We start from the raw sequence: 12,395 nt of genomic DNA on the forward strand, positions 1-12,395 counted from the left end.
TCACAGTTCTGGAACAACATCCTATGGATAGATGAGACCGAGATCAACTTGTACCAGAGTGATGGGAAGAGAAGAGTATGGAGAAGGAAAGGAACTGCTCATGATCCTAAGCATACCACCTCATCAGTGAAGCATGGTGGTGGTAGTGTCATGGTGTGGGCATGTATGGCTGCCAATGGAACTGGTTCTCTTGTATTTATTGATGATGTGACTGCTGACAAAAGCAGCAGGATGAATTCTGAAGTGTTTCGGGCGATATTATCTGCTCATATTCAGCCAAATGCTTCAGAACTCATTGGACGCCGCTTTACAGTGCAGATGGACAATGACCCAAAGCATACTGCAAAAGCAACCAAAGAGTTTTTTAAGGTAAAGAAGTGGAATGTTATGCAATGGCCAAGTCAATCACCTGACCTGAATCCGATTGAGCATACATTTCACTTGCTGAAGACAAAACTGAAGGGAAAATGCCCCAAGAACAAGCAGGAACTGAAGACAGTTGCAGTAGAGGCCTGGCAGAGCATCACCAGGGATGAAACCCAGCGTCTGGTGATGTCTATGCGTTCCAGACTTCAGGCTGTAATTGACTGCAAAGGATTTGCAACCAAGTATTAAAAAGTGAAAAATTGATTTATGATTATTATTCTGTCCCATTACTTTTGGTTCCTTAACAAGTGGGAAGCACATATGCAAACTGTTGTAATTCCTACACCGTTCACCTGATTTAGAGGTAAATACCCTCAAATTAAAGCTGACAGTTTGCAGTTAAAGCACATCTTGTTCGTTTCATTTCAAATCCATTGTGGTGGTGTATAGAGCCAAAAATGTTAGAATTGTGTCGATGTCCCAATATTTATGGACCTGACTGTATTTGTTTTAACCCTCAACTCGCCTCCAGGCAAATCCTTAGCCCCTGAAAAGTAGACACAGTAGCAAAAGTATTAGTAGTAGAAGTAGTATTAGTAGTAGTAGCAGTATGCAGCAGCACCAAAGACATGCAATCTTGAAAAATGCACAGTAGTAACTTCACATCAAAATCGCAAACAACACGCACTACATAATTGCATGTATAAATCATGTCAAAATCGTATTGCACTAGTATGGATCAGGCTTAAAACTGCAGCTAAAACATGTTTAGACCTGCTATAGCTTTAAATCCTATATGGAAAAAAAATATATTTGAAATATATTTAAAAAATATTCTTCCCAAATACATTTCAATATATATATATACACTGTATGTTGAAATGTGTTTTTATTACAAAATATATGAAACATATTTTTAAAAATACATTTCAAATATACTGTGTCTTTAAAAATACAAATCTACATTTTTGGAATGCATTTACAAATATATGTAAAAATATATGTTAAAATGACTTTTTTATATGTTAAGAAAAATCTGCAGAATATATTTAAAATATATATATTTTTAAAAGTATATATATTTTTAAATATATTCTTCAGATTGTTTTTAACATATAAAAAAGTCATTTTAACATATATTTTTACATACATTATATTTGTAAATACATTTCAAAAATGTAGATTTGAATTTCTAAAGACATACAGTATACTTGAAATGTGTGTATATATATATATATATATATATATATATATATATATATATAGAATATGGCCAAAATTGTAGCATTTCAAATATATGTCAATATATTTGGGAAGAATATTTTTAAAATATATTTCAAATATGTAGCAGATATAAGAAGCGCCACAGAAAATGCAAAATAAATCAAATAATAAGCAGCACCTCTAACCAAAAAAGGTAAAATGGTGTACAAATAAAAAGTGCGCTAATTATTCACAAAACATGCAAGGATAAATAATAAAAATAAATGAATTCATAAATATAAACATAAGTTCAGCCACCATAACAGTGATAGTCCAATATCAACTTAATATCAATCTTGAAAACAAACACCCATGCGCAAATCCGACACCAGATGAAATGAATACACTCACCAGAGCTATATGCTGATTATATTATAAACCAGCATGATAGCATTTTCCTCTGGGAGCAATGATCTGCAGGATATCCCAGTAGAGGAACAGCAACCAATAGTGATCCAATCAGCACATATGGAACAGCTAGGCAGCACATATGGAACAGCTAAGCAGCAAATGATCTTCCAATAACATGGGCAAAGCTCAAGGAATAAGAAGAGATATGATGGTGCAGTACGTTTAAAACCAGTAAAGTTTTATTAATAAAGTATTGCACTCATAAAGAAGGTGTCTAGCCGACACCAGCAATGACAGCCTCTAAAATGCCACATCCACAAGGGAAAAACCAAGGGACGAACCTCCTGCACTGCGATCAACACAGCCGACAGCTGGTAGGAACGTTCCAATGTCACGTCCACTAGGCTAGGTCCAACACGTTTCGTCACTTGACATCTTCAAGGGGCAGAGTCATATTTCAAATATGTTTTTCTTCCATGTGGGCTGCCAGAAGTGATCATTGTATTCTGCCAGCAGGGAAGCACTGCTGGAGGTATTCCCCTATCAATACAGACTGTGTGGGGATTGAGCAATTTTTATTCCTTCTACCCATAGTGGAAGGAAAGAAAAATGCTTAGTCTATGGGCTACTTTACAGGCAATGTAATCAGTGAAAGAACTTTTCTCAATGGAGTTGAGAGCTGGAGACTCGAAGCTCCTAACTTCCATAGCACTGGAAGTTCAGCAGTAGAAAGAGGACAGGACTTTGAGGTGAAGGTTTCGACAGAATCCAGCAGCCTGCACATTGTGGGACATTACAGGTAAGTAGTGTAACTGAAGCTGAAAAAAATGTAATTTAACTTCAGCTTTAAAGTGTATTTCCACTTTTGTAAGGAATAAATATGTGAATGAAGGAGCTTGTCAAGCCCAGACAAACTACAGCGTTCAGGAATGGTTATCTCAGCCGACCGCCTTCAAAATGCGTCCTGTGCCTACAGCGCATGTGTCTACAGTGATGTAGAGGACACCAGTTGCAGTGACAGTAGCTTCCTCCATCTTCAACATGCTTCAGTCCCAGCCGGCATCCCAGACTGGTGGTTCCCTAGCAGCCCCTCAGACATTTTTGGCTCCCTAGTCATCTTTATGCCATGCCCTGCACATGTGTACTTTTGTGAGTGCACTTCCATTTATTAATAAATTTACATTTATTTTCTAATGCTACACTATGGGGTTGCGCTGTTGTTTCTTTTGTTTTGTTTTTTTACTTTTGTAGCCAAATTGAGATTCATAACATACAATATTTAAAAATTGCTGCTTACATTTTTATTTCCTTTAAAGAAAGTATACACTTTCCCTTATTTTGTCCCTTTATTTGTACTTTCAATTTTTCTAGAATAGCTTACCGTCTTATGTATAATCCTGCTCCAACTAGAAAGGTAAGAAAAATATATTTTTTAATTAATTTTAGATATGGGAAAATGGGAATCAGTACAAGCTCAAATTTCGGTCCAAACACAAGTTTGGACTGAACTTTGGCTGCTTGGACATTTTTCTGTGCTCCAGATATTTTGCCTGTTCAGCAAGAGCTGAATGTCATATATATTAACTGTGTTATTACCCTTACTATGTATGACAGCTTCCTTCCTGTCAATGGTTGTTAAGGAAGCTGGGTTTTGGCACCCACCATGTCCTTAGATGTCATTCGGCGCAAGTGAGCAACTGGAATGGATTGTGTCCGTGTGTTCGGCTGGTTGGCAGGTGTCATTCATCATGGATATACATTGCTGAACAACCTGATTGATGTACATTGTGGGGCATTTGTCATTTGGCAAAGGACTAGGCAAAAAGTGACATTATTTACATTTTTTTTAATAATTATTTTGAATACTATGTACCTCTTACTCATTCACATGGGGAGCTGGTACCCAGGGGCCCCTTTTTTTTTAAAGTGGGTTTCCAGATTCTGATAAGCCCCCTGCCGGCCGACCCCCCCCAACCCCTGAGCTGTAGGTTTCTCCATTACCATTTATACCATATCCTCATCTAGGCATGTTATTTAAAAGAATTTTGAATGTTCCATCTTAGCTATCATTAAAATTGCATCTCTCTGCAAAAGAGAATTAAAAATTGGCGTGTGTGTGTGTGTGCCCCATGCCATTGTTTGACAATCCCTTGCCTGTTAGCCTACAGCATGACCAACATTACTTTTTAACATTCAGCTCACATTGACCACATTGTATGTTCAGCTCATCTCCAAAGGTGAAAACATACCAATTATATGTATGTTGGGAGTCTCTCAAATTTGACTGCAAAAGTGAAAATGGAATTTAAGATTGGAAAACAGACAAAATATTTTATGAACAAGAGAAGAATAGCTGAAGCTATTCTATTTTCTGTTAATTGTTTCTGTTGATGGTCATCTAAGAAAGTTCATTCATGTGAAATAAAATAATGCCTTTTTCAATTCACCACACTATTTAATGATTATGGATAGCTTAATTCTATCATGAGAATCAGGTGTTCTCTGCGCAAGAGATTTGATGTCCCTTATGGGAATCATTCTTCCTTAGGACTCATTGAAATGGGCAGCAGAGGCAGTAAAGATAGGTGGTTGAGCCACAGTTTTACTGCACCTCAACTCCCCCCCCCGTCACAAGCCAAACTGGGTTTTACACTGTGACCATGATGTTTTTCTTCACTGCAATAAATGATACCCCATGCCATGTTCAGGTTCCACACACAATAACACACGTTTTTTGCACATTCATGTGGGTTGTGTTAAAGGAAAAGTCAATTTTTGGGAACACGTTACATGTTCCACCTGTTTTTAGGGTGGAACATGTTAACATGTTCCCATAGTTGCAGCCGCCGGCTGCCGCCTCCCTCCCTCTGATAGATAGTACAGGGAGCAGTCTCCCTGTACTATCTGTCAGATTTGAAACAGCATGGCTGTGCTGGGCTTCGCCCACACGGTCGCATCATTCATTCACAGTCTTCCATGAATGAATGAACTGCATGTCCCAACAGTCCCAACAGCGGCTGTTGGCTTTTAGTTTTCAATGAACTACACCGTGGCAGTTCATTGAAGCTTCCTGCCAGAATATCTGCTTGATCAGACATCCCGTGCGGCAAACAGATATTCTGACAGGTCTGCAGGAGACATCCATGGCATCAGCAATCTACTGATCGTTGGTGCAACACTTTCCAGGCTCATGTAGATAAAAATAATAAATTACGATTTTTTTTACCAGCAAAAAAATGTGCATTTATTATTTTTGTCTAAAAGATGAACTTATCCTGTAAGGCAGCACCAAATATGGACATGGCTCATTTTTGGCACCATGCAGGGCACCACAAAAGTTGTAAGAGCTGTGTCACCTTAGTAGCAAAAATGAATGGGACCAAAGTGTGCTAATATACAGTATGTAATATGCATTAACATACATCGTGGTAACACGCACATTACTACAACACACTGCACTGTAAGTAATGGACCCCAAGGATTTCACATGTAGTGCCATCTGCTATTGATATCTGGCAATAGCGATCTAGTGATCACTTTAAAACAAGAAGCATAACAAGTCTCCTTTGGGGAGATTTTTGGGGTGGGAGGTTCTTACACTAGTAAACCATTTCTGGTCAAATTATGGGTTTGTACAAGCATTTCACTGGTGATATCTCTTTAATGACAAGTGCCTGGTATATTTTGATGTAAGAGTTATTTAAAGTGTTACTAAACCCACAACAGTAAAATTAGTCTGTATATGCAGTAAAGTATGCTTGTTATACTCACTATGGAACTTAAAGGGTTACTCCTCTGCATTGTGTAAAAACGCTGTTTGATTTCTCTGATCCTCCCCTTCTTCCAGTGTGCCCCCCCATCTCCTGATAAGACATATCATGTGGAGTCACTCTGCACATGCTCACTTTGGTGTGTATTGCTAGAGAGGTTTTTTTTTTTCTAGGGAGATGCATGTGATCAGCACTGTCCAGACAGAGGTCAAGGGTCCTGCATCCTCCTAGAGCAGAATGAAAACTCCTACAAGCTGTAACCGGTGCTCTGCTGGACACTGATAGAAGTCACAAGACTGCTCTAACTGCTGTCGAGAAAAGGTATTCAGCAGTTTATATTTACTAAAATAATTGCACTTCCATGTTCTTTGTACTGTGGGAGACCATATATAGTGACTGGAGGGCAAGGCCAATCTGTCAAGCTGTACAAATTGTAGTTGCTGTTGTTTTCATTTGTTGTACAGTTACAATTACAATTCTAACAAGCCAACCTCTCACAGAAATACTGCTCTATGACCGTGTATATTTTCTATTTAACTTTCTGTATAGTCTTACAGATCAGCACCATTTTCACACATCAAAGATCTAAATCATAATGTCAAGAGATTACATATTCTTGTACCATTAAATCATAACTGAATAATTTTTAACGTTTGAAAAAGGATACAGGCAGAGGTCTCTGAGGTCACAGCTGTGGGTTTGAGGGAAGTCAACATTTCAAATGTAAGCTTCGATCAATGTTTTAATAGAAATATGACCTGAATTCCATGGAAGTGAAGTCAGTCTATTAAAATACAGGTGCCATATTCTCTATATCAGCATGACTTTCAGGATTTACTGCAATAAACTACACCTATATCAAGTTGAAACAGATGTTTTGCATACACTACCACTTTCTGGTTTGTGAGAAGGAAAAAAATGACAGAACATAAATCATGATTATTAGACTGTTAATTACTGGAAGAGATTAAAGAAGTAACTTAAAAATCCTTGTTGAATCTTCCAGGGTACCAAGTGCATGTAGCATTCGATCCCATGTTGGTCTGTACTGTTGTTTTGCACTGAAAGTACCTCTTAACCACTAGCCTACAGGGCACTTATACCTCCTTCCTGCCCAGGCCAATTTCCAGCTTTCAGCCCTGTCACACTTTGAATGACAATTGCGCGGTCATGCAACACTGTACCCATATGAAATTTGTATCATTTTTTGAGACAGATAGAGCTTTCTTTTGGTGGTATTTAATCACCTCTGGGATTTAAATTTTTTCTTAAACAAACCAAAAACCACTGAAAATGTTTTTTCTTAGTTTTTGTTATACAATTTTGTAAATAAGTGATTTTTCTCCTTCGCTGATGTGCGCTAATGAGGCTGCAGTGATGGGCACTGATAGGCTGCACTGATGGACACTGATAGGTGGCACTGATGGGCACTGATGAGGAGGCACTGGTAGGTTGCACTGATGGGCATTGACAGGCATCACTGATGGGCACTGAAAGGCAGCACTTATACATGACACTGATATATGGCACTGATAGGCGGCACTGATAGGTGGCACTGACTGGCACTTTTAGGCAGCACTGACTGGCACTGTTAGGCGGCACTGACTGGCACTGATAGGTGGCACTGACTGGCACTGATAGGCGGCACTGATGCGCACTGATAGGCGACACTGACTGGCACTGATAGGTGGCACTGATTGGCAGCACTGATAGGTGGCATTGATTGGCATTGATAGGTGGCACTGACTGGCATTGATGGGTGACATTGAAAGGCAGCTCAGATGGGCACTGATATGTGACATTGATGTGCACTGGTATGCACTGATATGTGGCATTGATGTGGCACTGATGGGCACTGGCACGTGGCACTAATGAGCACTGACTGCTGGCACTGATGGACACTGACAGGTGGCACTTCTGGGGCCACACTGATCATCAGGGCACACTGATCATCAGCCCCTCTGCGGAAAGCCGATTACCGGCTCTGCTCTCCTCTCGAGCTGTCAGCGTGACAGCTCGAGAGGAGAGAAATGCGGATAACCGGAATTTCCGTGTTTACATGTGATCAGCTGTGATTGGACACAGCTGATCACATGACCGAGCCGACATCTCCGGCTCTTTCCGTGATCCGCTGTGTCCGAGGGACCGGTGATCGCCGCGCTGCGCGCTCCCTGAGCCGTGCATGTGTGGTGAGAATGGGAGGACGTCATATGACGTCATAAGTGGAGAGTGGATTAAATTACAGGTGTACCTCGGTTTACAAACTTAATTCGTTCTGCGGGACTTTTCGTACTGTGAAAAATTTGTAAACTAAAACGCGGTTTCCCATAGGAATGCATTGAAAACCAATTAATCTGTTCCGGAGGTCAGAAAAAAGTAAAATAAAAAGTCTTTTATCTGTTCAAAACTCTTTATAAAGTGCACTTTAAAGGTATAAATACTGTACAGGGGCATGATTAAAAAAAATTCATAAATGCATTGAAAACCAATTAATCCGTTCTGGAGGTCAGAAAAAAGTCAAAAGTTTTCTGTTCAAAACTCTATATTAAGTGCACTTTAAAGGCATAAATACTGTACAGGGACATGATAAAAAAAAATTGTAAATGCATTGAAAACCTAATTAATCTGTTCAGGAGGTCAGAAAAAAGTAAAAAAAGTCTTATCTGTTCAAAACTCTTTATAAAGAATGTTTTTTAATCGTGTCCCTTTATGCCGTTAAAGTGCACTTTATAAAGAGTTTTGAACTTTTTTGACTTTTTTCTGACCTCCGGAAGGGATTAATTGGTTTTCAATGCATTTACAGGCAGCACAGTGGCTAAATGGTTAGCACTTCTGCACTGGTGCAAATTCAAAGAGAAAGCACAATTTGCTTCATATTGGGACTATTTCTTGTAATGTATAGACTCTGATTTGATATTCAGACAATTTTGTTAGCGATAATATTGAATGAGTGATAATGTGGATCAATAGCAGGTGGGCAGAAATTCTCAACCACAGGAACTGTTCGATATTTACACAGTAAATTGCTGTTATTTTCAAGGCTTCTGTGTTTCTTTACAGAGCATGTGAGCATCATACAAGTCATCAAGGTGCCTGCATGTGTGGTGACCACGTTAAATGTTTAGGGGTGTATATATAAAAAAAATTTGCAGAGATATTTCTATTGAGAAACTGCATGTGTATCCCACTTTAAAAACAAATGTGGATTCCATGTTATACTATTTATTAAGCTCAAAAACAATAAATCAGGTCCACTGTCAGAAATCAGGGGGCCCCATACAGCCTACCTTAGGGGGCCCAAACCCCCCTTCCCACTGATGGTTGCCGGCCTGCTGCTGATCCCTCATATACAGTTTGCCTGCTTCTCTTGACTTGTGGTGAAGGTGGCAGGCAGTGAGTCAGCTAATGAGATATAACTCCACCAGGGACTGAGGCTGTGGCCAGAACTTTTATTTTATCCACCTGCACACCGATATAGGAAAAAAGTTCCCTCCCTGCTATAGACTCCTGGGCCCCTCTGATGAATTGATGGGGCCCAGGGAAATGTTATACGTCTAAATAGACCACCTGGGAGCTACGGGAAGCATAAATAAAGTGCCTGCATACTAATTGAAGTGTCAAACTTTTTTTCATTTTGGATAGAGTAAGGGAGGGTTTGTTGCCATCTGTGTCCCATTGGGGAGATTTCCCTTCACTTCCTGTTGCATAGCAAAAACAGTAAGTGAAAGAAAATCCCTCAAAAGTGAGGGAATTCTAGGGTGTCACCAGGATCACTAGAACTAGTGTCCCCATTGGAAGATTTTATTTCTATTTATGTTGTGATGTCAATCCACAGTTTGGGATTTTCTTCAACTTTCACTTGTGATGATGACAGCAAACAGGACAAATAGAGAGGGTAAATCTCCCTAATGGAGGCACAGATAGCAATAGAAAACCTGGCAAGTTGTCAGGGCTCCCGATAAGACCAGAGATGCGTGAACTGACACAGGGAAACACAGGCTCAAGTATGGTGTAACAATATAATTTATTAAGGGTTATACACAAATATAACGCACAATATAACAAAACCAAACCTCCAACTGATAACGGAATGTACACAGATAAGAGCAGTCAGGGCTGGCGAGGTGGAGTGGTCAGGCAGGCCGGGTCAGGAATTATCGGGTAGACAAGACACAAAGGAGTAGGCAGAGCGTAGTCAGACGGGCCGGGTCAGGAACAAACAGGCAGACAAGGTACCAAAGGAGCAGGCTGGAGAGTGGTCAGGAAAAGCCGAGGTCAGGACAGGCGGAGTTCATTCAGGGTCAGGATCACGCAGAATCAGGAATCAGGCAGGAAGCAGACAGGATGCAGGTACAGGGGCTCATGGGAAACATACACCAAGGCACTGACTGCAGGTCTGGCCATTCCTTAAATACACCTCCTGCAATCAGCCTCAGGTGATGGCTGACTGCAGGAGTGAGCTTCTGGTTGCTGAGAGCACCCGCTGGCCAGCCCTGGTACTGCAGCCCACATGGCAGGTGAGTCCCACCACCATTGGCAAGTCCATTCCTGACACAAGTGTTCTAATCTCTCTTCACTCTTTCCAAAACTGAAAACCCTTTTGCTTTAGTGTCACTTTAAAGCTGCCAGACCCCTTGCTAAATTGATGGGGCCCAGGCCCCGTAAAGAAAGTCCAGTGGTATCCCCTTATCGGTGGCCCTGGATGTAATTAATGTTTTTCTCTTATCAATACTGAATATGAAATAGCCAACAGTTAAACTGTATTTAACCCAAAATCTTTTTTTTATCTATTTGACAGTCAGGTTTTCATAACTGTTTTTATTCCAGGCATGTTTTATTCTAGTTTTTGAACTGTCTGTTTTTTATTGATGTCCTCTTGGTGAGACTCACCTTCTCTGTTTGTACTAGGAATAATTGTAACCAGGACTAAAAGTGAGGTAAAATCCAAATTTAGATTTGTTACCAGAGAAGGAATAGAGGAAAAAATCTCTCAATTGGGACACTTGTTCTGGAGACAACTAAGAGACGACTCCTCACTTTGGAAAGATTTCCTCTTACTTCCTATTGTGTCTACATACAGGAGGTTAAGGGAAAAACCAAAATAGATTTAAAAAATGTTTAGGCTTTTAATATACTTTCACTTTTTAAGTTGTCATTATGTCCCGTATTTACATAAACAAACCTTGGATATCCTTTCTTTTTTTCAAGTTCAGAATTGGTTAACTTCAACATTCAAAAGATGATAAAGTATGACAGGATGAAATTACTGACGGACTAAAGCTTGCTGTACACTGATTGAAATTTGGCCAGTTCAGCAGGGACTGTCCACATTTTGACCAGTGATGGAAATTTTTCAGCATCTGTTGATCAGTGTATTCTGACAACAGTGCTTAACAAGTCACCCTGACTGTGGTTTGATGGATTAATAATGGGCTTGACCAGAGGTTGCTGAAAGCCCGACTGAAGTTTGAACAATGTTGATGGAGTTTTTATGAGGAGCATGGAGTAAACTATGTCCTACAAAGGGCACTATATAAATGTTTTCCTAATGTTGCCAATTAACACCACTAAACAGAATTCTTTCCAGTTAGGAATAGTCCACTAGCCTTTAAGTGTATTCTTTATGAATACGTGTTTGGGATATAAATGCCCAGGCAGTCTCAGGTTCAATTATAATTAGGACATATCTACAAATTAAACTTCTTTTTTTATTAGACTGCAAATCCAAAGGTAAGTTTTCCAGGCCCCTCATACCTTTTGAAGAATGCTCTAGGGGAAACTGATTAAATCTAATTTCCTGGCTTTGTAGCCTATTTTATGATTCTTAGCATACAGAACCTTATATTCAAGGAGAAATTGGAATAAGACTTAGTACTGACATTCTTTGTCAAACTTTGTGAGAATAATTGCACTCTAACCCATATGTGTCCTATCAATAGTCCAAAAATCCAACTATGTAGCAGATGATATCAGAAATTAGTTGAAAAACTATTTCTGAAGAGCACTTCAGATTTTCATTCACATGTTAATGGTCTTTTCCTGTTTTTCAAGACTACTAGTAAATGTACAATGTAAAGGGGTAACGAATAATCCCTGTCTTTAGCATGAAATGTGTTTACCTGCCAGTCCCCCACTGTATTTCCATTTTCTGTATTGGTCTTATTTTGGTTCAATAAAGTAGATTGGAGTACAGCTGATCAGACTTCCTTTGTTCTCATCTATGCAGCACATGAGCTGGGCTAGCACCTACAGGAGGTGTTATGCTTGGAGATTGGGTGCAGGGGCAGACTGACAACTCATGGGGCCCCAGGGCAATAGGGGATCATGGGGCCTCTGTGTCCTTGCCCACATTCAAAGCACACCCAAAAAAGCCTATAAAAAGGTACCAGGGACATTTCATGGGGACTCCTACTGACCCTGGTCCCTCGGGCAGTGCCCGAGTTTTCGAATGGTCAGTCCGCCCCTGATTGGGAGTCTCTCTAACTTGAGCAGCGGTAAACATATATGAATGTACAATGTACTTGCTGAACTAATAATTGTAGAAAACATAACCTGTAATCTTTCTTCTTCAGATCAATTTGCTGTTAATACGATAAGTGTAAGATCAGTTTTATTATTAGTTAGCAACACTGGGACAAGTTCGGG

The sequence above is a fragment of the Staurois parvus genome, unplaced genomic scaffold, assembly GCF_062004578.1.
Source record: "Staurois parvus isolate SC_StPar_1 unplaced genomic scaffold, SC_StPar_1.0 ptg000043l, whole genome shotgun sequence".
Taxonomy (NCBI): domain Eukaryota; kingdom Metazoa; phylum Chordata; class Amphibia; order Anura; family Ranidae; genus Staurois; species Staurois parvus.